Source organism: Phascolarctos cinereus, unplaced genomic scaffold (assembly GCF_003287225.1).
Source record: "Phascolarctos cinereus isolate Bilbo 61053 unplaced genomic scaffold, phaCin_HiC Scaffold_2;HRSCAF=192, whole genome shotgun sequence".
Taxonomy (NCBI): Eukaryota; Metazoa; Chordata; class Mammalia; order Diprotodontia; family Phascolarctidae; genus Phascolarctos; species Phascolarctos cinereus.
Window position 1 is genome coordinate 161,297,353 of NW_027555625.1, and position 27,937 is coordinate 161,325,289.

General features: G+C 37.6%; 2 pseudogenes; one reads left to right on the forward strand and one right to left on the reverse strand.

Moving 5' to 3' along the window:
• Window positions 1–10,357, forward strand: part of LOC110210347 (small ribosomal subunit protein mS40 pseudogene) — a 142,161-nt pseudogene extending 131,804 nt beyond the window's left edge.
• Window positions 10,358–27,337: 16,980 nt separating this feature from the next.
• Window positions 27,338–27,685, reverse strand: LOC110207332 (large ribosomal subunit protein eL30 pseudogene; annotated as a pseudogene).
• Between the last annotated feature and the right edge of the window lie 252 nt (window positions 27,686–27,937).

The following is a 27,937-nucleotide window of genomic DNA, read 5'->3' on the forward strand; positions in this document are numbered from 1 at the left end:
AGAAATATGTATATTTATTAGCAGTCCCATTTAGAAGATTCCAAATATCTTTAAGCTCTAGTTTCTATAGGTATTTGTTCAGTTCCATATTTTCCCCCATTATAATGTTTCTGTTAGATTTTTTTCTAATATAGAGAGGAACATTAAAATCTCCGTATCACTATTGCACAAATGTTTATGTCTCCTTGAAATCTGGTTGTCTTTTCCCTTGTGAATTTAGATGCTGAAGAATTTGGAACATATAAATTTAATATTGATATTGGTTTATTGTTTACAATTTCTTTCAGCATAATGCAGTTGCCTGTTTATCTCTTTTTATGTTGTGAATGTTTGTTTTTGCACTAGACTTTCCATCAGCTGCTCTGTTTGGTTTTGACTTCATAAATCATCCTGCCCTTATGCTAGGTATCTATCTTCTGGCAGCTCTCCCTACCTCCAACCCCCTGCTCTTCAGCTTTTTTGTGTATTATTTTCCTCTATCACATTGTAAGCTCCTTGAGGGCAGGGATGGTCTTTCTTTTTCTTATTTGTGTACCCAGTCCTTAGCACCATGCTTAGAACATACTAGGCTCTTAATAAATGCTTGTTAATCACTTCAATTTGACTTCTACTTCCATTATTGTCTTCAGTATTTTTTATAGAAAGAAATCTCCTAATTACTCTTCTTGTTGTCATTAATCCCATAATTCTCTTTCCCTTTTGAGGTTTTTTTCCTCTTTTTTTTTTCCTGGGGCATTTTACTTTATTACCAGTGCCTTCTTTGTTGCTATGTTTGTTTACCTATCTTGTTTCTGTCATCTGGGGTGTTCACAGAGCATATAATCCGATTTTCTATATAAGGATTTCTTTCAAATACCTGTTTTAAATGAATGTTAATTTTTTTAAATTTATAGTTAGATTTGGGTTTTCAGAATATGTCAAGTTGGGGGTGATTCTTGAGCTCCTTTTCTCTTTGGGACACATTTTCATTCCCTCCTTTGGCTTCTAGACATAGAATAGTATTCTATTATTCTATATCCTTTCCTTAACATTTGAAGGTGTTTCTACTGGTCACTTACAGAATGTGTCATTGGAATTGTAAAATATAACCTTTTTATGCCTTGAATTCTACAGTATAGTTGTGGTTTTTTTCTTCTCCTGGAGGTGAGCTAAGGCTTTTTTTCAATTGATAGCTTGTTTTCCATGTTAAAAAGTTCTGGGAAACTTCCCTATATAATTCCTTAAATTACGGTGCTTAGGTTATTTTGAGGTGTTCTTCTGGGAGACATACAGTCCTCAAGGTGTTTCTATGCATTCTGTTTTCAAGGTAAATATATTTTGCTTATATGGAAATTAGGCTTTCTTTTGTCATTTTTTTTTTGCTTCTCTCCTTACAGTCCCTTTTCCTAAGTTATCATCTGTGTCACATCCACTAACAGTGGCAGTACCCTGAGGCTCTGTTCTTGAATCTCTTCTTAGTCAGGCAATAAGCATTTATTAATCCCTTACTATATGCCAAACCCTGTGCTAAGTGCTGGGGAGACAAAGAAAAACAAAAAGACACTCCCTACTCTCCAGGAGCTGGGTCAGAGGGGGGAGAAAACATGAACATAACCATGTGCTAACAAGATATGGGCAGAATAAATTGGAGATAATCACAGAGGGAAGTTATTAGCATTAATGAGGACTGGGAAAGTCTTCTCATAGAAAGTGGGATTTTAGCTGCAACTTGAAGGATGCCAGGGAAGTCAAGAGATGGAGATGAAGAAAGAAAGAATTCCAGGTGTGGAAGACAGCCAGTAAAAATGCTCAGAGTCTGAAGATGGACTGGCTTGTGGGGGGAAAAAAACAGAAGGGAGGCAAGTATCACTGGATAACAGAGTAAATGTCAGGGCATATATAAGGTATAAGAAGAGTGGAGGTAGAAAGGTGTCAGGTTATGAAGGGCTTTCAAAACCAAATAAAAGATTTTATATTTTATCCTGGAGATGAGAGAGTCACTTGAGTTAACTGAATAGGGAGGTGAGATTATCCGATCTGTGCTTTAGGAAATTTAATCTGACTTCCAAGTGGAAAGTGGACTGGACTGCGGAGAGACTTGTGGCATGTGGACAACCAGAAGGCTATTGCAATAGTCCAGACGTGAGAGGATGAAAGCCAAAATGGGAGTAGTGCCAATATTAGAAGAGAGAAGAGGATATGTGTGTGTATATGTGTGTGTGTGTGTGTATGTATGTGTATATATATATATATATACATATATATATATATATATACATATATATGTATATATATATACATATATATGTGTGTGTGTGTGTGTGTGTATTATATATATGAGTATATATGTGTATATACATATACATATATATATGAGTATATATATGTGTATATACATATACATATATATATGAGTATATATATGTGTGTGTGTGTGTGTATACATATACATACGAGAAATGTTACAGAGGTGGCATTGACAGGACTTGGCAATTGATTGGATATGGGGGAATTTGAGAGACAATGAGGAGCTGAGGATGGCATCTAGGTTGTGAGCCAAGGGAAATAGGAAGATAGTGGTTGGTGCCCTTGAAAACAGTAGGAAAGATAATGAATTCAGTTTGGACATGTTGAGTTTAAGACGTCTACAGGACATCCTGCTCTAGTTGTCTGAGACCCAGTTGGAGATGTAGGTTAAGCCTGGATAAACAAATCTACAAATCATCTGCACAGATGATGATTCAATCCATGGGAACTGATCAAATCACCAAGTGAAATAATTGAGGAAAAAGAAAAGAGCTGGCTTGAGACAAAGCCCTACAGTATACCATTTAGCTAGCATGATCTGAATGAAAATTCAACAGAATAGACTGAGAAGGAGTAAGGCAGACAGGTAGCAGGAGAACTAGAAGAGAGGAATGTTACAAAAACTTAAGATGATTAAAAAGATTCAAAGGCTGCAGAGAATTGAAGAAGGATAAGGATTAATGACCAGTTAGCTTCTATGGGTTCAATTATTATTATCTCTATGCAGATGTCTCCCAGATCCATAAATACAGACCTACCTAGTATCTCTCCTGAGGCCTAATTCTCTAACACTAAGTACTTATTGGATATTCTATAATCTCAATCATAAGACGTCTCAAACTCAGCGTGTCTAAAGCTAAGCTCATCTTTTCCCTTGAAGAGACCCCTCTTTGCAATGTCCTTATCTGGAACTTTTCTATTATGTTGCGAGCACTACCATCCAGGTCACCAAGTTTGCGTCTTCAGTTCCATGTTTGACTTTCTCCTCTTATTTTCCCCATATATCCACAGTTGACAAACCTTATTTTCTACAATGTAGGTCTGACCTTGCCAGCCCTTACTCAAGAAATTCCAGTGGTTCCCTATTGCCACTGGAATAAGATATAAACTCTACTTTCCATTTAAAGCTTGGAGCCAGTTCCATGGGGTTTGTCACCTGCCACAGGGTTCATCAGCTGGCCTTGCTGCTGTCAAGGGCGCCACCATCCTCCCGATCACCCAGAACTTTACTGAGGAAGAAACAGCCCACTATAGGTTGGGATTATACTAATTGTTATGAAGGTTTTTTCCCTTAAAATTAAGCCTAATTTTTCTTCTTTGCAACTTCTATTTATAGGTTCAGGGATTTATAGGTAGAAGAGACATCAAAGGTCATTTCGTTCAATACCCTTGCTTTTCAGGTCAGAAAACTGAGGCCCAGTTCTTCCTTCTATATCCAGACAGAACAAGTTTACTTCCTCTTCTAGGTTACAGCCCTTCAAATATTGTGTAACAGGTAGTATCCTCTGTCTGAGTCTTATCCAGGCTTAACATCCCTAGTTCCTTGGACTGATCATTATATGACATGATCTAAAATTATGGCACCTAGACCTGAACATAATTCTATGGTTATGATATGACTTGGGAATAGAACTCTAGATGAATGCAGAAATATCGTATCTCTAGTCTTATACCTCAGTAGTGTCAAAGACACAGCTGACTTGCAATACTCCCAAGTACAGATTAAAACATAGTTGGGACATATTTAATAAAATAAAAATATAATAAAACATAGATAATACTACATTTTAAAACTAAGCCAATATGTTTATTATACAAAGATCTCTATGTGCAAATTAGTATACACATTTCTATTTGATCTGGACACCACTCCTGTACACTGTGCTTCTCTTAACGTAGTCTAGGATTCCATTAGGGATTTTGTTTAGTTTGGTTTGGTTTTTTGACTACCACATTATAGTGCTGATACTAAGCTTGCCCATGAGCTGCAGTCCATTAAGGCTCCTAGGATTTTTTCAGATGAACTACTATCTAACCAAAACTCCCCCATCTTGTACTTATGAAATTAATTTTTCAATCTAAATGTAAGACTTTCCATTTATCCCTATAAAATTTCATTTCATTCAATTCAGCCCAATGTTTTTATTATAATCTTTTTGGATCCTGACTCCACCATTCATCATATTAGTTATCCCTGTATCTCTCTGAGTTTTGGGTCATCTCCAAGTTGGAGAAATATGCCACCAAAGCTTTATCTAAATCACTGGAAACAATTCAAAACAATACAAGGCCAAGCACAAATTATAAGGGCACTCCCCTAGTGAACTCCTTCCAGCGTGGCATTAGATGATTAAGGACTATTGTTTATGTCTGGCTTAATCTTATCCACCCAACTCCACTATTGCCTAGACAATATCTTCATATCTATTTCCCAAGACTAGTATGAGAAACTTCATCAAATATTCTGCCAACTCCCTCTTCACAACACTAATTTATATAGTTCTAAAAAAACTAGCTACAAAAATAAAACAAGAGAACACAATTAAAGGTATAAATATTGGCAAAGAAGAGTCAGATGGCAGATACAGATGACATGATCATATATTCAAAAAATTACAGAGAATCAGGAAAGAAACTGAAATGACTAATAGCTTCAGTAAGGTAGCAGGACAAAAAACTAAATTCACAAAAATAAACCATCAGTTCTATATAGTAATCTTAAAACCTGGGAAGAAACACAAAGAGGAACTATATTCAAAATAATCACAGAACACATGAAATGTTCAGAATTTAGCTCTTCAAGACACACACAAGATTCACATAGAAACAACTATAACACTTTTCACAAAAGAAGGGAGATGGGGCAGCAAGATGGCACAGTGGATAAAGCACCAGCCTTGAAATCAGGAGGACCTGAGTTCAAATCTGGCCTCAGACACATAACACTTACTAGCTGTGTGACCCTGGGAAAGTCACTTACCCCCATTGCCTAGCCAAAAAAAAAAAAAAAGAAAAGAAAAGAAGAGAGATAAAATAATTGGAAAGACATTCACTGCTCATTGTTGGGCCATACCAATATAATGAAAATTATGATGTTACCTAAATTAATGTATGGATTTAGCACTTTACACATGAAATTACCAATGGGATAGCTTGCTGAACTAGACAAAACAATAATAAAATCTTTTTTTGAATAACAAAAGGTCTAAACTGGAAAGACTATGGAACTCTAATGAAGGTGAAAAATAACTTTAGAATGCTGATAATGAAGCATGCCAATGACTTCTTAGCAGTGAGGTGATTGATCAGAGGTTACAGAACACTTTTAGACATAGTAATATGTGGAGTGGTTTTGCATGACCATATGTATTTGTTACAAAGGATTCCTTTTGTTTGTGAGGAAGAGAATGTTATTAGGTAGTTATAGAGTTGCAATACTTTTGAAAAGAGGACAAAAATAGTATCAATAAAAATTAAAATTTACAAATGAAAATAAAATTTCAGAAATAAATATAACCAGAGTAATTTCATTACTACATATAAATTTAATGTTTTAAAACAAAGCATATAAAACAGAAGTTTACAGCTTTATGTGCAATCTTTTTTGCTCTTTATATGCTGAAATATTAATAGTTATTGAGAATTGTTTGTAAATTATTTGTAAAAGACTAGAATCTCAAGAGAGAAAAATGAGAAAAGGTATTAATGAAGAAGATACAATTTCATCAAAGTTCAATGTATATTTTAAAGTGCTAGTTATAAAAATCCATTTAGTATTAGTTAAAAAATGAAAAAGTATTAGTAAAATCAATTAGGTAAGCAAGAAAACAAAGCAATCAAAACAAGTAATATAGTGTTTGATAAAGGTACAAATATAAATTAGTGGAGAAAAACCCTTTTTTTCCCTAAGAATTGCTAAGAAATTGGAAAGCAGTTTGGTAGAAACCAAGCTTAGATCAATGACTTATACCATTTACCAAAATGAGTAAGTGACCTGAATATAAAAGATGACATCATAAAAATTTAGATAGGAATAAGCTAAGGCCTTTCAAAACCATAGTGAGTGGGGTGAATTCTTAATTAATCAAGGGATAAAGTAAGTCATAAAAGATAGAATAGGTTATTTTTGTCTATCCAAAATTTTCAAAAATTGCATGAATAAAACTAATAGAGAATTCAAAGAGAAATTGTAGCATGGGGAAATATTTGCAACAAAAACCTAAGATGTACCATATAGAATTGATTGACACAAAGATATTATGCCAAGTGCTATTCCCCTAATAGATATATGGAGAAACAATATGGGGGGAAAGTTTCTAAATGAATCATAAGCTACAAATGACCATATGAAAACTTGTTCCAAATAAATCGTAAGAGAAAAAAAGAAAATGGAGATTTCGCTTTATACCATTAAACTATGGGAAGACAGAAACACTTTTGATGGAGCTCTGAATTGGTTCAAATATTCTAGCCATGCATTTGGATGTATATTAGCAAAATGACTAAAATGTCTATATTCAGGAATCCAGCAAAACAATTTCTGGATTAAAAAAGGAAGTTTAAAAAAGTCCAATATACTAAAACATTCAAAAGGGTACTCTTTGTGATAGCAAAGAAATGGAAAACATGTAGTTGAAAATTAACTGGGAAAGGTTGAAAAAATATGTCTGTGTAGATTGGATTAGTATTGTGCAGTAAGAAATTTAAAATATGAAGGATGGAGAATTAATGCAGAATGAAATAAGCAGAACCTGGGGCGGCAAGGTAGTGAAGTGGATAGAGCACTGACCCAGGAGTTAGGAGGACCTGAGTTTAAATCCGCCCTCAGACACTGACACATACCAACTGTGTGACCCTGGGCAAATCACTTAACCCTGATTGCCTCACAAAAAAGAAAAAGAAAACAAAACAAATTATGCAGAACCAAAGGAACAATATTCACAACTACAATAAGGCAGCTAGAAACCTCACTAAAAGAAATTCATCCTGTGAGGGTTGAAAAGCAAGCGAAGAATCAGAAAAAAACAGATAATGAAACATACATGCCCTCTTATAGCAGACAGAAATGGGACTATTAAGTGGTACAACAAATAGACCGGTGGGCCAAGAGTCAGAAAGACCTGAATTCAAATCTTATTTCAGGCACTCACTACTTGTGTGACTCTGGGTAAGTCTCTGCCTCAGTTTCTTCAATTCTAAAATGAGGCTAATTATAGCACCTATCTAACAGGGTTGTTGTGAGGATCATATGAAATCATGTTTGTAAAATGCTTAGAACAGCTCCTGACATGTAGTAGGTGTTTAGTAGATGGTTGTGCCCTTCTGTATACATTGTTAGGTACAGTTATTTTATGTGCTGATTTGTCAGCCTTTTATTTGACATTTACAGTTCTGCACAATTTGGACCCATCTTGTCTTTGCAGCCTTATTTTACATTATTCCCATTCACATGCTCTATGGTCCAGCCAAACCGACCCTCTTGCTTTTTCTCACTCATAACATTCTATTCCTGATCTCCTTTGCCTTTGCCCTTGCTGGCACCCATACTTGAAATGCCCTCTCTCCTCATCTCCGCCTTCTGGAATGGCTGGGGTTATCTATCCAAGGTAACTGATAGATGGTTCATCAATCACATCTGGAAAGTTTTCCAGCATCCATAGATGTAGTTTATCTGAGATAACAAGTGACTTGTATACATCAAGGTTAGCTAGGTGTTCCCTAATTATCTCCTTACTCATTTCAAATATCATGTACCTATTAGCTATTTTTGTTCTGTCCTTTCTAGTTTGAAGATCATTCTCCTTGACATTGGCTGTGGAAACAAAACAAGAGCTAAAAAGTTCCATCTTCCCTCTGTCACCCATGATCATTGTTCACAAGCCCTGTCCATTCCTTCTGAATTAGCAAGTATTTATTAAGCATCTATTACATGCCAGGAATTGTAGGAGGTGCTCAAGATATAAAGACAAAACCAAAACTGTTCTCATGGTGCTTACTTTCCACTGGGAGTGGTACTATAACATGGCTACAGAGGGAGAGGGAGAAGGAGAGAGCATTAGCTCCCTATCTCCTACCTCTTCTTTGATGCTTTTCTCCAAACCAATGTAGCTTTTTTTTTAAATAAACCACTATATATCTTGGTTTTTTTTCACTAGCCTCAGCTCTTTCTTTGATTTAGTACTTCTGATAACTACATTTGTAATATCTTACCATACTTTTATATTCATCCTGAGTGTTACCTTTCTTTCATCAACTGTATCAGTCAATCATCAACAATGTAGTAAGTAGGTGCTAGGTGCTAGGTACTGAATTAGGCCCTGGGGATAGAAAGAGGAAAATCAAACAGTCTTTGTTCTCAAGGAAATTACAATCCATTGCTGAGCTCAAAATCTAAGCTGGTTGATGCATTCACACGGGTCTTTTCAGACAATTCTCCATATTCTTCTTCAATGACATTTTTTTCTTTTTGAGTCTTCAGAATCTCATTTTAAAAATTTCTTACCATAGCTAACTTTCCCTATAGAATTTTCATCCAGGAGAGCCTGTCAATTTTTTCTCAGAACCTTTTGGGTTTTTTTGCTGTTGAGAATAAGATCCAATATAGAAGCTATCTTCATTGGTTCCTTCAGCTTTTAGAAGATCAAATGATTGTTAAGAGAAGTAAAGAATTTAGCTCTTCTGTTTGGGACAGCAAGGAAGCTCGAGCATGTACCTAGATAGCTGAAGTCCTCCATCACCACTACATCTTGTCTCTGTACCAGACATGATCAATTTGCCACATTACTTATCTATCTCTTCTTTTGGTCCAATCAGTATGAAATTAGTTCTGTATTGACTTACTTACATGAAGGACTCAAAGTTTCACCATCATGGTGACCTTCATTCATTGAATCACTTTCAACCAATCAACCAGTATTTTTTAAGGCTACTATATGAATCCATTTTCCTAGCCCTAACAAAGTACTTAGTTATCGGAAAGGATATTCAATCTTGGTCTCACCATCAACCAATATTGAATTCTATCAATATCAGGCTACTTCAGGGCAAGTCAACCAGAGAAAAGATCATAGTCATTCACAATAACTTCTCACTGTCCTTGGGACCAAATGACAAACAGGAGTTCATTCTATGCCTATCATTAAGTTTATGATAGATATTTCAAACTGTTAACTCTTGATTTCCTTGAACCTGTAAAATTCTCTTTCACAAGACAGAAAAGTTATCTTTAGAGTGCCAATAGACAGTGCTTAGAAAGACAGCAATTAGGGAAAAGCCCATCCTACTTCTTTCTTGTAGTCTCCCTCTCTTATTGCCTTTTGATATATTACCCTCAAAGAGTAACCTTTTTATGTCATTCTCCCTCATCATATCATACCATCCCATTTTGCTTCCCAACTCACATATAGCATGTTGGATAAAATATCAGTGGCAAATTTATGGAGGGATATAAACTAGGCTTCATAAAGCAGAAAGAAGTTATTACTTTAGTTATACACCAGGGTGGTAATCCCTCTTCTAACCATATTGCTCAGGCAACTACCAGTCCTCACACCTATCAGGCCTATCTGCTGGGTGCAGACTACTCCTTCCCCCTCCCAAGACTCTATGCACCAAAATTCCCTCTGAGAAGGAATCTTCTAGTTTTCTATCCTATAAAGATGTTTCCCTGGGAAAATCTGGAGACAGAAGTATACTGGTTGAATATGGCTCCTGCCTAGTCTGGAACAACTATAATACAATCACAAAGGTAGCATCCCATCACAACAAATTCTTAAGACATGCATTCATGGGAACAAAGTTGCTGGGAATCCTTGCCCCACCTGCCAGGATCCATGTGGACTTTGGAAATGGGAAGCTATTGAAGCAATTTTTCCGTCCTCACACTGGTGTCAACTTCTAGGCCCTATACAAAGGCATTTGCATGAAGCAGCATAAGAAACTGACAGAGGCCATCCTGAAGGCCAGAGACCACGGTTTTCTCCATGACCACATCCCACTTATATAGCCATAGGACAGTGATTTCAGCAACTCCTATGGGGCTGTGAGATATACCCCAATGGCCCTCCTTTAGCTTCCAGTTCTAGCATTCATAGTACACTTGGCAGCAGCCATTTGACAGAGATCTGTATTAGACCCAACTTAGGAAGAAGGAGATTCATCCTAAAGTCAGCACAGTTGTTTTTGGAAGTATACAAGGTATATGAAGGAGAAAGAGATACCAAAGTTATGAGGGAAAAAAAGTCTTCTCAGATCTTAATACAAACAAAAGTATAATGGAGAGAAAAATCACTGACTACCTATCTATATGCCTACTATATGCATGAATCAAGAGCATCCTTAATGAGGGTAATAGGGAAAAAGTAGACCTTCATAGATGATAATTAATAACAGGCTACATCCTGATAGCTAGGTGGTACAGTGGATAGAGTGCTGGGTCAGGAGTCAGGAAGACTCATGTTTGTCAGTTCAAATCTGGCCTCAGACACTTACTAGCTGTGTGATGCTACCAAGTCACTTAATCCTGTTGGCTTCAGTTTCCTCATCTATAAAATGAGCTGGAGAAGGAAATGGCAAACTACTCCAGTACCTTTGTCAAGAAAACTCTAACTGAGGTCATGAAGAGCCAGAAATGACTGAACAAAAAACATTTTTACCATTTTTAGTTGACTGAAATATGTAGAGAATATAAGATCTTATTGTCACTATGATAAAGGGTTCAGCACAGAGTTCATGTTGAAAGAGAATTCTCCATAGATAATATAGTCTTCTAAATCCCCCCGTTTGCAGATGACATTATGCTGATTGTGTTAAGCCCTGAAACATTGGGCATCTGCTGAAAGAGATCTGTAATTACTCAAAGTATTTAGCCTGACCATGTACTCTTTAAAAGCCAAGAATGCCTATTGCCCAGATTACAACATGCATTTGGATATCCTATAGAGTTTGTCTATTAGTATGAATATCTGGGAAAAACAGTACAAAAGAATGACAAATTAACACTGGATTTCAACAAGAGGAGGAAAGAAGCCTGGATTGCCTTTGGGAAGTTTCGATGCCTTTTTTAAAAGCTACTTTCTCTTGAAAGCAAGCCTTTCCATTTTTAATGCCAACATTCTACTTTAGGTTTCTATATGGCAGAAAAAAACATGGACTACATTTCAAAAAAAATTAAATATTAATATTTCATGGAGACCAACGGAAAGGCATGTGGTGGACATAAGCAGGTTGCAACCTATAACCAAAAAGGAACTCATAAAAATAGGAGTAAAAGGTGTCATCAAGGAAGTTTGTGGTATGGAAAAGAAGATAGACTAGTTATATGGAGAGGGTGAGGAATGATGGATAGACAAGCCTGTCCAAACAACCACAAAATATCAGGAGAAATTGAGGGAGACCTCCATTATCCTGAATGAATCCTCTATGGTGAATTTATGGGAAGACATAGATAAGAATTACTCGGTGCGTTTGGATAGATTGAAATAAATCTGTCTCAGTAGAGGGAACTTACAAAACGATGAGATCAAAGATCCATTTGAATCTTGAGTATGGACAAGAGTTGACCAGGATGAGAAGTCATCACAGATGGATCAAGATTTAAAAGGATAGGAGTACCCACATTAGTGAAATCATTGGTCTGTTGAAAAGTTGAAATCTCTGAAAGCACTGGAAATCAATGAAATCTTTTGGTTCCCCAACTATACAATTAATTGAGTCCATGAAAAATTATACAAATAGATATGCAATTAAGTGGATACTATACTCCTGGGCCTTCAATTGTGTTTCTAAGTAGAAATGTATTAAAAAGTTCTAGAAAGGCTCTATCCAATTGAATATCACTGGTTCCTAAGGGTTTAGCCCACCTAACTCCCACATTTTCTCATTCTTTTAATCCTCTGTAAAAGAGATGCAATGAAGCTAGAAATAATTTCACCCCAGATAGAATTCAATTATGGACTGTAATATGTGTTTGAAAATTCTGCTCATTTAAATTTAAGTATTTTTAAGTAGCAATAAATAAGGGGTTTTGCAGCTGTTCAACACAACTGATTCAAAACAGCAGAGAACTACTTCAGGAGTAACAGACCACTAAAGTGTTGTGAAGTGTTGTACAGCAATACAATTAGCAAAGGTAGATATCAGGATAGTCAAATGTATTTCTAATGCTCTAATTCCAAAATCAGCAACTTTCTCTTGAAATATTTCAGGGCTTTCCTTGATACCCTTGTCTTAATCTAGTGAGAAAGGTAGGACAATTTTTTTTTACAAAGGCAAGAAGAGGTTATGTGATTTGCCCAAGGTCATGCAAATGCACACGCACGCACGCACACACACACACACACACACACACACACACACCCCTATGTATATGTATGCTTATCTATTTATATATGTATATGTATATATCAGAGTCTGACTGCTATAAAAGGAGCTTGATGCTTTATTTGATTAGAACTAAACTAAAGAGCTAATTGAAGAGCTCAAAAGGTTAGCAAAAATTGCAAAGAAAACTGGTTCTTATTATTTTATTTGTTCAAATCCACATTAGATAACAAAAATGTTTCCACCCAGACCTTGTTCAATACTTTGCCAAAATCTAAGTAAACTCTTTCTACAACATTCTGATGACCTCAAAGATCTGGTAATACTGTTAAAAAGGAAGTGAAGTGAGTCTGACATGACCTATTCTTGATTTAGCCATGTTAGCCCTTTGAGATCACCTCTTTCTTTTCTAGATATTTCCTATCCCCTTTTAAAAACAGCATTTACAATCTGTCCAAGAATCAGTCAAGCTTAGTAGCCCACAATTTACAGACCCCATTCTCTTCACCTTTTCTATTTTTAAATCAGGAAAAGGCTTTGTCTTCTGCAAAGCTGCTACAACTCTAATCCTTCATGATCTTTCAAAGATCCCTGATTGTGGCTCAGGAACTAAATTAGTCATTTATTTCAGTGTCCTCAGAAAGACTTGGAGGAAGAAAAATTTCCTTTGCTTGTTCTCCCAACCCTCAGATCAATGCTTCCTTCTTCCGATAAATTGAGAGAATTGGACACCCTTCATCATCACTGACCTCATATCCTATATGTACCATTCTCACTCTCCAGGTCTCTACTCATTATCACTTTTGGGATGCTAGCTGATAACCAGGATATTAGTTGACAACAAGCTTAAGTTTTTACTCCTCCCCACTTGGGGAATTTGCATTTTATAGGATGATGCAGATTGGTTAGATAAGGCCCCTATCTTCCCCACAAGAGGAAGGAGGAAAGATATTTAAACAGAATCAGCCAGGATGATTGATTTGTACGTGCATCCCCTGACACCAAAGGAGTTCTTGAAGCTCCATGTTTTTTTTCTTAGTTTATGACTCCAAGGTGACCAGGTTCTACTTATCCTAGATTGATTAATTTCTAACAGGTTCTAGCTCCCTTTGTCTAAGTATAAAACCCACACAAACCATATCACTTGGAATTGGTGTCTAGTACTGGATAGAATCAATTTCTGAGATTGTCATCATGTGTTCCCTTTATTTCTTAGATTCAGATTTGGCAGTGAGGAGTAAATAGATATATCTTTGCATCCTTTTGGGGAAGTGGTTATTATTTCATGCTATGGTTGTTTTTCTTTCCTTGAAATCCTGAAGTGGACAAAGGTACAAAGATATTTTTGAACTCAAACAAATTGAACTTTAATGGAAGGATGAATGATGGAAAGGTTGATAGTGTGGGGTAGGCCTGCACAGCTCCCTCTCAAATTATACTATATCTATATCTATATATAGTATATATACTATATCTACTAACTGGAACATAAATTCCTTAGAGCTACCTTCTAGTATAGGGCTGGTAGAAGGATCTTGAGCTAAGAATCAATCATCATCATTGCATGACTCTTTAATGGTTTCAAGCACTTTCTATGAATTATTTCATTTGTTCCTCAAAACAAGCCTAGGAGATAGGTACTACAGGCTTGATTAATCTTATTTTATAGATGAAGAACAGAGTCTCAGAGAAGTTAAGAAGCTTGTCCATAAACATATTGTCAGTGTAGGGATTTGATCCCAGTTTTCTCCTGACTCTAAGTCCAGGATTCTTTCCCATCCATTAATAAAAAGATAATTATGGTGTCATTGCATTGAACTTCCTACCTTTCCTTGGCTACCACTCCACTCCACCCTGAAACACTGCCACCCCCCCACTATGAACATCAGCAGATCATTTAAGTTTTCCATAATATTGTTCTTTCCTGTTTTTCCTCCTACCTAGCTTAGTGCTTGTTATCAGTCTCCTTCACTGGTTCTCCACTCATGTCACATCCAAGGCTCTGTCCTGGGCCCTCTTCTCTTTTCCCAAATATTATCTCACTCAGTGATTTTTATCAAATTCTATTAGGTTCAATGATCATCTCTAAGCAGATGATTCTCACATCTGTTAACGTCTCTTCTTAGCTAATGTTGCATCACCAGTTTTCTTTGGGATATCTCAATACACATCAGAATCAACATGTCCTAAACACAATTAATTCTTTCTTCTCCCCTCTTCAAAACTGCTCTGTTACTGTCAAGGGTACTACCATCCTGCCAGTCATCCAAGCTCAAAACCCAGGTGTCATTATTAAATCCTCGTTCTTGCCCACCCTATATATGTAACTCTTATCACAACATCATCTTCACTGCTCTCTTACTCTCACTCTTATAGCCACCACCTTATTTCAGGGTCTCATCACACCTCTTGGCTTTCTAATTGATCTCCCTGCCTCAAGTCTGTCTTTACTCCAGTGCATCCTCCACTCAGTTTTCAAAGTAATTTTTCCAAAAGCCATCTGATCATGTTATTCTCTTCATGTACCACATGTTAAAATTTAGTGGTTCCTTATTACTTCTATGTTCAAATGTAAAGTTTTCTGGTTAAAGAACCTGGTCCTTTCCTATCTGTTCAGTCTTTTTATATTTTTGTTATTTATTTATTTGTTTGTTTGTTTGTTTTTAGTTTTCAACATTCACTTTTATAAGATTTTGAATTTTAAATATTCCCCTTTCCTCTCCTCCCCCCCTCAAGATGGCATGCAATCTAACATAAGCTATACATGTACAATCATATTAAACATATTTCCATATTAGTCATGTTGTAAAAGAAGAATCAAAAGAAAAAGGAGAAACCATGAGAAAGAAAGACAGAGAAAATAGTATTCTTGGATATACATTCAGACTCCATACTTCTTTCTCTGGATGTGGATAGAATTTTCCAACATGAATCTTTTGGAATTATCTTAGATTATTGTATTACCGAGAAGAGCTAAGTCTATCAAAGTTTGTCATCGCACAACATGGCTGTTACTGGGTACAATGTTCTCCTGGTTCTGCTTACTTCACTCAGCATCAGTTCATGTAAGTCTTTCTGGGTTTTCTAAAATCTTCCTGCTCATCATTTCTTATGAAACAATAGTACTACATTACATTCACATACAATAACTTGTTCAGCCATTCCCCAGTAGATGGGCATCCCTTCAACTTCCAATTCTTTGCTACCGCATAAAGAGCTGCTATAAACATTTTTGTACATGTGGGTCCTTTTCATTTCTTATGATCTCTTTGGGATAAAGACCTAGTAGAGGTATTGCTGGATCAGAGGGTATGTACAGTGTTATAGCCCTTTAGGCATGGTACCAAATTGCTCTTCAAAATGGTTAGATCAGTTCACAACTCCACCAACAATGCATTAGTGTTCCAATTTTCACACATCTTCTCCAGCATTTATCATTTTTCTGTTTTGTCATGTTAGCCATTCTGATAGGTATGATGTGATACCTTAGAGTTGTTTTAATTTGTATTTCTCTAATCAATAGAGATTTAGAGCATTTTTTTCATATGACTATAGACAGCTTTAATTTCTTCATCTGAAAACTGCCTGTTCATGTCCTTTGACCATTTAGCAATTGGAGAATGACTTGCATTCTTACATATTTGACTCAGTTCTCTATATATTTTAGAAATGAGTCCTTTATCAGAGACACTGGCTGTGAAAATTGTTTCCCAGCTTTTTGCTTCCCTTCTAATCTTGGCAGCATTGGCTTTGTTTGTGCAAGAAACTTTTTAACTTAATGTAATCAAAACAATCCATTTTGCATTTCATAATGTTTTCTCTCTTGTTTGTTCATAAATTCTTCCATTTTCCATAGTTCTGACAGGGAAACCATTATTTGCTTTCCTGGTTTCCTCATAGTCTGACCCTTTATGTCTAAATCATGTACTGATTTTGACCTTATCTTGGTATATACAATGTAAGATGTTGGTCTATGCTTAGTTTCTGCCATACTATTTTTCCAGTTTCCCAACAGTTTTCGTCAAATAATGATTTCTCATTCCAGAATCTGAAGTGTTTGGGTTTATCAAACTATAGATTACCACAGTCTTTGACTATTGTGTCTTATTTCCCTAACCTATTCCACTGATCCACCACTCTATTTCTTAGCCAGTACCAAATAGTCTTGATGATTGCTGTTTTATAATACAGTTTTAGATCTAGTATGGTTAGGCCACCTTCCCTTGCATGTCTTTTCATTGATTCTCTTGATATTCCGGATTTATTCTTCCAGATGAATTTTGTTATTATTTTTTCTAGCTCTATAAAATATTTTTGGTAGTTTGGTATGGCATTGGATAAGTTAATTACTTTAGGTAGAATTGTCATTTTTATTAATTAACTTAGCCTACCAATGAGCAACTGATATTTTTCTGATTATTTAGATGACTTAATTTGTGTAAAAAGTGTTTTGTAATTGTGTTCATATAGTTCCAGCCTTTTTATATTTTACTCCCTTTCATGTCAACAGTTAACATGAGCTTATTAAGCATTTACTACATGCCAGGTACTGTAGTAAGCACTGGGGGTCCAAGGAAAGGCAGAAACATGGTCCCTGACCTCAAGGAACTCACATTCGAATGGGAAGACAGCATGCAAAAAATTGTGGTTACAACATGTATAAGCACCAACATAATTTTGCCAGTTACCTTCCCTACTCATTAAACTCATCACCCTGAGGATCAAATATGAAATGCTCTATTTGGCTCTTCACAGTCTGTCCCCTTCCTACTTTCCCAGTCTTCTTACATGTTATTTCCGTCCACCTACTCTATGACCTAGCGACATATGAGTTCTTTCTCTTCCTAACACAGAACACTCCATCTGCTGACTCCCTGCCCTTTCACTGGCTGTCTTTCAATCCCTGGAGTATTCTCCCTCCCCACCTTTGCCTGCTGGCTTCTCCGGCTTTGTTCAAGACTCAGCTTACTTCCCGTCTTTGTCAGGAGGCTTTCCTCCCTTGTCTGTACTTCCACCCCTCTTTTGTTAGGGCCTTCCTTCTGAGTTACTCTCCATCTGTTCTGTATATATCTTTTATGTATATAGGGTTTTTTTTTTACATATCTTCCTCATTAGAATGTCAGGTTAGGAACTATTGTTTGTTTGTTTTACCTTTATTTACATCCTTAGCACTTAGCATAATGCTTACAAATAGTAAATGCTTAATAAATGTGTGTTGAATGAATGACTGAAGCAAAGATGCGTTCTATTATTAGCAAAGCAGCAGCTGGTGGCATAGTAGGTGGTTTGCTGGGCCTAGAGTCAAGAAAAACTGAGCTCAAATCCAACCTCAGACATCTACTAGCTGTATGACTCTGGGAAAGTCATTTAATCTCTGCCTCAGTTTCCTCAACTGTAAATGAGGATAATAATAGCACCGACCTCACATGGTTGTTGTAAAGATCAAATAAGATAATATTTACAAAAAGCACTTAGTATAGTGCTTGGCACATAGCAGGCACAATGTAACTACTTATCCAGGATGCTCCCCCTCCCTCCACCGCCTAGTCTTGTTGGCTTCCTTCCGCAGGAGACCTACCTTCTTCAGGAATCCCACCTTCTGCAGGAGACCTTTCCCAGTTTCCCCAGACACTAATGCCTTCCCCTCTGAGATCCCTTTTCATTTGTACCAAGTTAATCACATGTTGATTGTGAGCTCCTCAAGAGCAAAGGCTGCTTTTGACCGTCTTTTTTATATCCCCCATAATTAGTACAGTGCCTGGCACATAGCAGTCACTTAATAAATACTCTTTGATTATATAATTATTTTTATTATTCATTATATGTAATTATATCATATATAAGATATAATTATTATATGTATTCATTTTATATTAGATATATAATTATTTTTATTATTCATTATTAGAAGTATTATAACAATTTCTCATTGATTAGCTAGAGGTTCCTTACTTTATTAACCTACTAAATATAGGGGATTGGATGTGAGCACCTAAATGGTTCCTTGTAGCTCTAACATTTTAATGATTTATTGTTTGATCTCAGTCGCCTTTTTTGCTCTTGTGCCGTTGCAAGATCATGGAAAGTAAATGGATGCTTAATAACTTATCCCAGACACTCTTCCCTTTCACTTCTCATCTACCACCCCCATCCATTTGCTGTCTCTTATTTTTCAACTTTCATCTGTTTCTCCCTTTAGAGGTGGGGGAAAGCTAGGGGAAGTGGGAGCTAAGAGTAGATAGAGACTGAAGGACATCCAAAGGTCCTTTGGGTTCCTTTTACTATTCAGCTGCTTGTACAAGTGTTTTATGTCCTGGCTGGGCCCTAGTCTTGACATAAAACTCTGCCATTCTATATAAATAACAGTTGTAATTAATAATAAATGAGCAGCCTGGGGAATTGCAAAGCAGAATTTTGTGGCTTGAGATTTATACAGCTATACCCTGTGCCAATATAAGACATGTATGGAAAAAAACCAAGTTGCTATCATTTGGATCCAGGATATATTGCTAAGAAACACTATGTGCTAAGTGCTTGCCTTGTGCAGAAAATAGCAAAGAGTTGCTTAAGAAATTCCTGGGCTGATTCCAAGCCCCTACTGCTCCAAATGTAAAGGAGGATCTTGTGAATTTATTGATCTGTATCTCCTCCCAAATCAGGGCTGGGATCCTTTGGTCTCCGGAGGCTCCAACAGGTCAGATAATGTGCCTGATCAGGTGGGCATGAGCAAGATATTGATGCCATTAAAATGGCACGTGAGGAAAAAAAGAATAGATCCACTGTATTGGCTTTTAAGTAGAAATGGTAGAATCTTGCAAATAATGCCAAGGCAACATCAGCAAAGAAATTAGTTAGAAATGGAAAGGGATCCAGAAATTATTTTGGTCCCCAAGGGAAAATGGAGAAGGAAGAACTGGGAAGCGTCTTTGATTAAATTCTCTAATTTGATATTTAAATTCCTTGAGGGCAGGGTCTATTCTGTATTTTTATCCCTAACACCTAGCACTTGGTACATAAGAGGAGCTAAATAAACATTAGTTGTTTGATTGCAGCTGAAAGCAGCTACAAGTATTGAGACAGCTCAGCCCTTCACCACACTGGGTACCAAGGTAGCACCTAGGACGATTTGTCTTTTTCTCTTCCCAGGAGTTGCCATTAGTAGTCTGAGGGAAATAGTCATTTCCTTTTTGTGGGAACAAGCAGAAATGGTGTGGCTATGCTGTCAATTTAAACCTTTCCAAGTCACCTATGTTTTTGGATAATCAATAAATGATGCTTACTATGAAGCAGAAGGATGATATTTTAGGAGACAGTTGTGTTAAATGAAGGCCCTGGAGAAAGACTGGAAATATTAGGAGATACATATTATTGAGAAGCAGTGTGGAGTAGAGTTAAGTGCTGGACTCAAAGTTAGCAGGGTTTGGGTTTAAATTTTACCTCTGGCATGTGCAAACTGTGTAACTATGAAAGTATCATTCAACATTTCTCATCTGTAAACCAGGAATAAAATCTTACAGGACTGCTGGGAGATAATATATTTAAATCACTTTGTAAATTTTAAATCACTATATAAATGCCAATCATAATTATTACTATGCAAAGGTTCTTTAGGTTTCCCTCAAACCATTGATGTGCATAAATGACGAATTCAGAAATATTAGAAGGGTTATCTTTTTTTCTGGGATTCTATAGGAGTGATTTTCCCTTTATAATTTACCATGGACTTCGTGCTACTGTCTACCAGAAGCTTAGAGATTTCTTTGTAACATGCCCCTTTGTGCTACTGTCTACCAGAAGCTTAGAGATTTCCTTGTAACATGAAACTTAACTTGTCACAAAATAAATATACAGCAGAATGTAAGCTCCTTGAGGACAGGGATTGGTTGGTGATTTTTTTTACCTTTGTATTCTCAGCACCTAACACAATGCCTTGCATGCAATAAGTGCTTAATAAATGTTTACTTATTGTTTGCTGATCCTATGTGATGGAATATAAAATTTTCTTTCATTTTAAATAAGTACATTGAATAATAATAAATATTATCTATCATTGTGTTCCTCCTCCATGTTGTACTCCAGGCAGTTGCTCTTCTCTCATCTAAAAGTCACTTGCCTCTAGAAACCTAATTTATTTCATAGAGCATAGATAGATTTAAGCAGGTTGGGGTTCTCAAGTGTGACTCAAACTGAGTTTGGATTCAATCAAAGGTGAGGACCTAAAGGGCCACATGTGGCCTCAAGGCTGAAAGTTCTTTATTCTTGGAGTAAAGCTATGTTAGATAAGGAAAAAATGTAACCCTCTCTTCCCTCCCCTCTTCCTTCTATTTTTCCCTCCCTCCTTCCTTCCTTCCTTCCTTCCTTCCTTCCTTCCTTCCTTCCTTCCTTCCTTCCTTCCTTCCTTCCTTCCTTCCTTCCTTCCTTCCTTCCTTCCTTCCTTCCTTCCTTCCTTCCTTCCTTCCTTTCTTCCTTCCTTCCTTCCTTCCTTCCTTCCCTCCCCATATACTTATTGAGCATCTGTTATGTGAATACCATCGTGCTAGGTACTGAGGGACTCAAAAGATTCAGGTCTCTGCTTGTACTCCAGGAATTTATCATTTATATGGAAAGACAAGTCATAAATAAGAAAAACAGTTAGGTAATATTACAAGACAATGTGTGATTAAGTACCGAAATAAACGATACACACAGTAAGCTGACATATGGGGGAAAATATTGTGGAGGATATGGGACTTCAGCTCTACCTTGAAGGATGGCTAGGTTAACTGTTATAGCATAGGGAGGGAACATGATATGGTGGAAAGAGCACTGGATTATAGTCGCAGGTCCTGGGTTCAAAGTCTACCTCTGTCTCCTTTTTGACCTTGGTCAAGTCAGCTAATTTCTCTGGTCCACCATTTCCTTCTCTGTAAAATTAAGGGTGTGGACTGAATAACCTGCAAACTCTTTTCCAGCTCTAAATCTGTGATCCTATTCTCCCTAATTTAGGTTATTTGACAGGGTGAGTAAAATTCACTGCTGCAAGCAATATCAGCAAACGTCAGAAAACGGTCTGGCCTTCTATCTGGTGCTTTGATTTGTCACAAGAAGACAAATGACATCACGCTCATTGCAGAGCAAGGCCTAATAGACCATGGCCCTGTGCCTCCATTAAAACATTGCTGCCTCAGAACAGTTTTCCAGAATGTACCTCAGAGAAGACATATGGCTTTAAAATTGAAATTAATGAAAAAAATTTCCTCACAATCTCACTGTACCATTAAGTCTCTGAGCAAATCATGCTAAAAAATTGGCATATGTAAAACTTGTTTATTCAATTGGTTTCCATTCTTATTAGGCTTATGTCTCAAAGAAGTAATCACTGATTAAAGGAAATTAAAGCTTGGCTGAAGAAAACCATTCCCCCATCTACCCCCCACACACACATATATAAACATACCCACACACGGTTGACTGTTTAAAAGACAGCACCAACTTGAAGATGATTAAAAAATAAAATTCTAGCCAGTTTCTGAAAGAATGCAGCAAGACTGGAATTAGAAATGAGAGGAGGGTATAGGAGAGCAGACCCAGAGCTGTGGAGGCACTATTTAGAAAAAGAGCAGCCAGGAGATTTGGAAAGAAAGTGAGCAAACAGAGTGTGAAAGGGGCTGCTGAAAAATAAAAATGTAGCTACTGAGGGGAAAAGAGTCAAAAGAAATAATTATACTCAGCCTTTCATGAAAATGATGAAAAGAGACAAATGAAGCCTACAGGTTAATCAATCAATCAGAAAGTATTTCTTACACACCTCAGAGGTGCTATGAGTTAGGTGCTATGAGGCACAAAATAAGTCAGTATCAGTCATGGATCCTATCTTCATGGAATTTAAGATCTAGTGAAAGAAACATAAGATGTAACAGGGGAAAGATTATTAACAACACTATGGAATATAGATTTCAGTGCTTCAGTGGATCCATTGATGTGCACATCTCTTCTGGATAGGAACGTGCTCGTCCTGTATCTTGTGACTGGCCTATCTCTTTTTACAGCTATACATTTCTTAAATGATCACTTTTTCATCCATTCTTGTGTGAAGTCATCTTTGATTAAAACAACAACAACTATAGTTTCCTTATTCCAAACACACACTTGACCTTTGGGTCGTGTATGATTTGTTTTGTTTTTTTGAGGAGAGACTGTGGTGTGATGATTCATGGCAATATAGCATCATAAGAAAAATAATCGACTCATAACTTTACACAATGATTCTCCAGACTTTTCCTCCTCTTTCCCAGAATGCTTCTCACCCTGGAGATGCCTCTATCCTTGCAGCTTCCTCTTCCAATTAGTGAGTGTCTTCTCAAAAACTTCATTTGAGAACGTTAGCCATACCTATTTTTTTCCTAGTTCCATACCTGGTTCTCCATACTTTTACCTCACCCCAGGGATAGTACAGAGACTTTACTGACCAGGAGGAAGGGCACTCACAGTTGAGATATCAGGAGAAGTTTCATGTAGAAGATGGTGCCTGAGATGCATCTTAGAGGAAGAGAGGTGATTTATGACTTGGAAATACAGAAGTGTATTCATTCCAGAGATGCTGGGCAGTTTAAAGGCATGGAAGACTTGCATACTTCCAATAATTGAAAACTCAATACCATACAAAGTAGCTTCTGATTATTCTGATCTTTTGCCTCCCTTACAGGTCCTTGCCAGTCCTCTATTCATCCTGAGATACCTGTCCTTTCCATCTTCAGCACATGTTTTTTAATAGATCTGAGAACAGCTCCATTTGTAGCCTCATTGATCTTCTTAAGCAGTTCCCCATTTCCTTCCTCATCAAAAGCAACTGTGCTGCCATTGTCAGAATTTATTTTTTTGAGAGCCTCTCATCCTTCTTAAATAGAAACTAGCATTTATGCAGCACTTATGCATAGTTTCTCATTTGCAAATGAGCCTTGGACTATAGGCATCATCCCCATTTTGCAGATAAATAAACTGAGGATCAGAAAGGCTAAATGAATTGGATGTCATTAAACAACTGGTACATGTCAGAGTTGGAATTTCAATAAGGGTCTTCCACCTCCAAATCCATCATACTAGCCATTCTATAACAGTGCCTCTTTAAAGTGCTTCCTTTTTCCTTTATTTTCTTAGGCCCTGGGGTCCTTCCTATCCTTTTATGAACTCTTTGAAATCTACTTTTCTCAGTCTAGGTTAGAATATAAGGTTTGGGGTTATTTTTTGGTCAATCAATCAGAATTTGTTATTTGCCTAGTATGGGACAGTCACTGTTCTGGGTACTGGAGGTACAAAGACAAAAATGAAATAATCTCTAACCTTAAGGATATTAGATTTTATTAAGAGAGGAGATGAGTTCACATATAAGGATAGGGCTAGGAATAGGTATTAGATTTGTGATTTTATTGGTCTAGGGAGCAGTTTTATGAGAAAATCCTCTTTACTGATGCAAGATGGTAACTTCTCCGAAACTTACAGTCTTAGTTGCCTGGAGTGCAGAGAGTTTGACTTTCTTAGAGTCACACAGCCATTGGGGGACAGATGTGAGACATATAAATATATAGAAAATAGATGCAAAGTTAGTATAAGGTAATTTTGGGGAGGATGCTCTAGCATCTGAGAAAATTGAGAAAGTTCTAAGGTAGCATGTGGCATTTGAGTTGAGATTTGAAGGAATCTAAGGATTCTAAGACAGCTAGGTGGCACAGTGGATAGAGTGCCAGGTTTGGAGTCAGGAAGTCTCATCTTACTGAGTTCACCTCTGGTCTTAGATACTTACTAATTGTGATCATGGGCAAGTCATTTATCCTTGTTTACCTCAGTTTCTTCATATGTAAAATAAACTGGAGAAGGAAATAGCAAACCATTCCAGTATCTCTGCCAAGAAAACCCTAAATTGGGTCAGGAAGATTCAGACTTGACTGAAAACGACTCACCAACAAGAGATTATAAGAAACAGAGGTAGGAAAAGAGTACACCCAAGCTATGAGAGATAGACCTTGTGGTGCTTAAGATTCTCATAGGGAGAGATAATATATATTGGAGAATTGGAAGCCAGGGAAGATTGTTTTGGTTTGGATCGACACAGGGATAATGAGTGGAGCCATAGTTAATTGCCATAACCTTTCCAGTAGCAATGGTAGTATTGCTTTGATTATGGTTTCTTGAGAAAGAGGTAGAAGAGGAGTTAGAATTTCACGGAGCAGAAAGGAAGATGACAAGACGATGAATGTGATGGAATGTAAAGCAAAGGTGAAGCCAGCTATATTTGGTAGCCCCGGGAGTTCACTTTTACCCGCAGTGTTTACAACTCTTGGCACACACTTAATACTTTGTTATACATTCATGCTCACCCCACATCCAATCAATTGCTAAATCTTATCATTTCCACCTCCACGATATCCCTCAATCTGTTACTTTCTCTCAACTCACGTGGTCACCATAGTCTTGGTCCTATAGCCTCCACAACCTTATTTAACCCCATATCACCCCTTACATAAGCTATTTCTATAACCTCCTCGCTGGGCTCCTTGTCCCATCCACATAATCTATTGCTAAAGAGAAGTCTGATCCTGTCGTTCCCTTGCTCAGGGATCCAGTTCATACAGCACCAAAATCAAACTTCTTTGGCATTTCAAGCCCTTCCCCATCTAGCTCAACCTTGACCTCCAAAGAGTATCATAGCACTCCTTAACTTAACTGGGTATCAGCCTGGCAAAGTGGAAGGCAAGCAGATTTTCTAGTACCACCTTGACTACTCAATGTTTGAGTGACCTTGGGCAAATTATTTTACTCTTCTGAAGATTAATAAACCCAGGGACTGGGCATTAGTATCTCCTGCTGGCTTCTTGCTGGATTGGCATAGTTAGAATTAAATTCCCCACATCCCTGCCTTCTTTCTTCACTCCTTATTAGTCAGTTTAAAAGTACCCTTATTTCATTAGCCCCAGTTATGCTACTATCTTCCACTGCGGATAATAGAGCATTTTCCCATTGGTGATTGAGACCTGAAGGTCTCCAGGTTTTTGACCAAACTGAATAAGCCATTGTATGTTTCCACATGTGAAATCCACCCCACTGGATGCTGCCTTTAGGTAGGGGGGCAGGGGAATGGGAGCTGCACACCGGAACAACTCCCTGTTAGCACCTGTTTCCCTTGCCTTGTGAGTTGTAATAAAGTCTGACTGACCGCTATGCCTGTGTGACTCTGCTGCTTTGCATATGAACTCTTCTGCACCACAATCCATATCTGTAAACTGGAGATAATTAAACTCATGGTAGCTACCTGACCAGATTATTTGTAGGAAAGCATTGGGCACACTTGAAAGTACCATTGAGACAGTAACAATTATTATTACTAGAAAGTGTTTTTATTGATCCCTCAGAATGCAATACTCATCACTCTATTAATCTCCTGCAAAAAGTGCCCACATGAGCCAGAATGCCAGGGAACTCGTGCTATCTCTCTTTATCCTCAGGTGAAGAAGCCTAAGATATGCTTGGCCCATGTTACAGCAGGTGCTACATGTGTGGTCAGAAGCTTGGCCCATGTTACAGCAGGTGCTACATGTGTGGTCAGAAGCTATTGATAACTGTTAGACTTCTTGGTATGGGCAACTTTGGATGAGAACTGTAATTTACTGCCACAAAATTGGAACAGTATGTAGCTTTTCTTTAATTTTGATTTGATTATTTACAACAAGCTGTTCTAATGGCAAGTAGAGCAAAATTTTGTTTCCATTGTGACTCTACTCAAGTTGCCTCAATTAAGCAGTGCATCTCATCTCCCCTTAGTGAGGGAAGCAGGAGAGGAAACTGCAGTCTTTGGCACATGTTACAGCAGGAGGCCACATGTGTCTCACCTGTTGAAGGGGATGACTGTAGTTTTCCCTAACATTAAGCTACAAAAGTCTCCAGGTTTATCATCTCAGTTTCCTTCCTTCCTTCCTTTCCTTCCTTCCTTCCTTCCTTCCTTCCTTCCTTCCTTCCTTCCTTCCTTCCTTCCTTCCTTCCTTCCTTCCTTCCTTCCTTCCTTCCTTCTTTCCTTTCCTTCCCTTCCCTTTTCTTCCTTTCTTCTTCCTTCATCTCTTTCTTTCTTTCTCCTTCCTTCCCCTTCTCTCTTCCTCCCTCCCTCTCTCTTCTTCCTTCTTTCCTTCCTTTCTCTCTCCCTGTCCCTCTCCCTCTCCTTCTCCCTCTACTTCTCCTTCTCCCTCTCCTTCTCCCTCTACTTCTCCTTCTCCCTCTCATCTCCCTCTCTCTCCTCCTTTCTTGCTTTCTCATCACTATACTTCATTTTAGCCTCTTGCATCATGCAGCTGACTTGTTCACACAGGAAGCCATTCCTGAAAGCATCTTAACATATTGTTTCCAATTAATTTACTCTGCCTGATCTGTCTTCTTTACTAGTCACCTGCATTGGTGCCCAAAGCAGATGTCCACATTGACTTCTTGGTCAGCACATTCTCCAGTGTAAATTGGGCACTGTTCTCCATCTCAGATGCCTAACGTGTTTGTATCCATCTTTGTGGGAAATTTTCATATAATCATCCTGAGGAAAGTATTAGAGCCAGATGCCAAAAGCCATACAGTATTGGATGGGTCCTATAGAGCAAAAGAAAAACCGCTGGAGATGGTAGAGATGTCACAACCAACACCAGTACAGTTACAAGTTGGGCAAGATAACCTCAGAGGTTCCTTCTAACACTGAGATTCCATGATGCTTTTGTACAGTTTACTTTTCACTGGTCTGTTCTGGCATGCTTCTAATGATATCAGAATCACCTGGATCAATGATAGCCAGGGTACATACTCTGTAGTACTCCCCCATATGCTGTACCCAATTCAATGTTATTGCCACTGTAGTGATGTATGCTAGTTTTGGCCAACATAGCATAATATGCAATCTCTGATTTCTTCAAGGCTGGGCAGTTGTTGGCTAAGATGACTAATTTGGCTTTGCCTTGTGTGATCATTTTCAGGATCTGTTTGTAGCCTAGCATATATTTGCTGCTTTCATAACCAGCTGGAGCCTCGAGTTGATGGACTCTAGTGAATTTTTCATCTTCTTTGCAGCCACCATCTTCCTGACTGTGGTACGAGAGGACCCTCAGCCAGAGACCTGTCACCAAGATCCATGATGCATTCTTTAGTGTAGGCACTGTCTATCCAGGCATCCATTCGTCATACATGCCTTCAAAATAGAGCATGTCCTTCTGCACAGAGCCACAATTACAGGAGAAGAACTTCAATGTCTAGCATTTCTAGCACGACATGCTTCAATGGATCTGTGAACTCAATGATTCAGGAATCCTCTCAGAAGTGCCAGACTGTG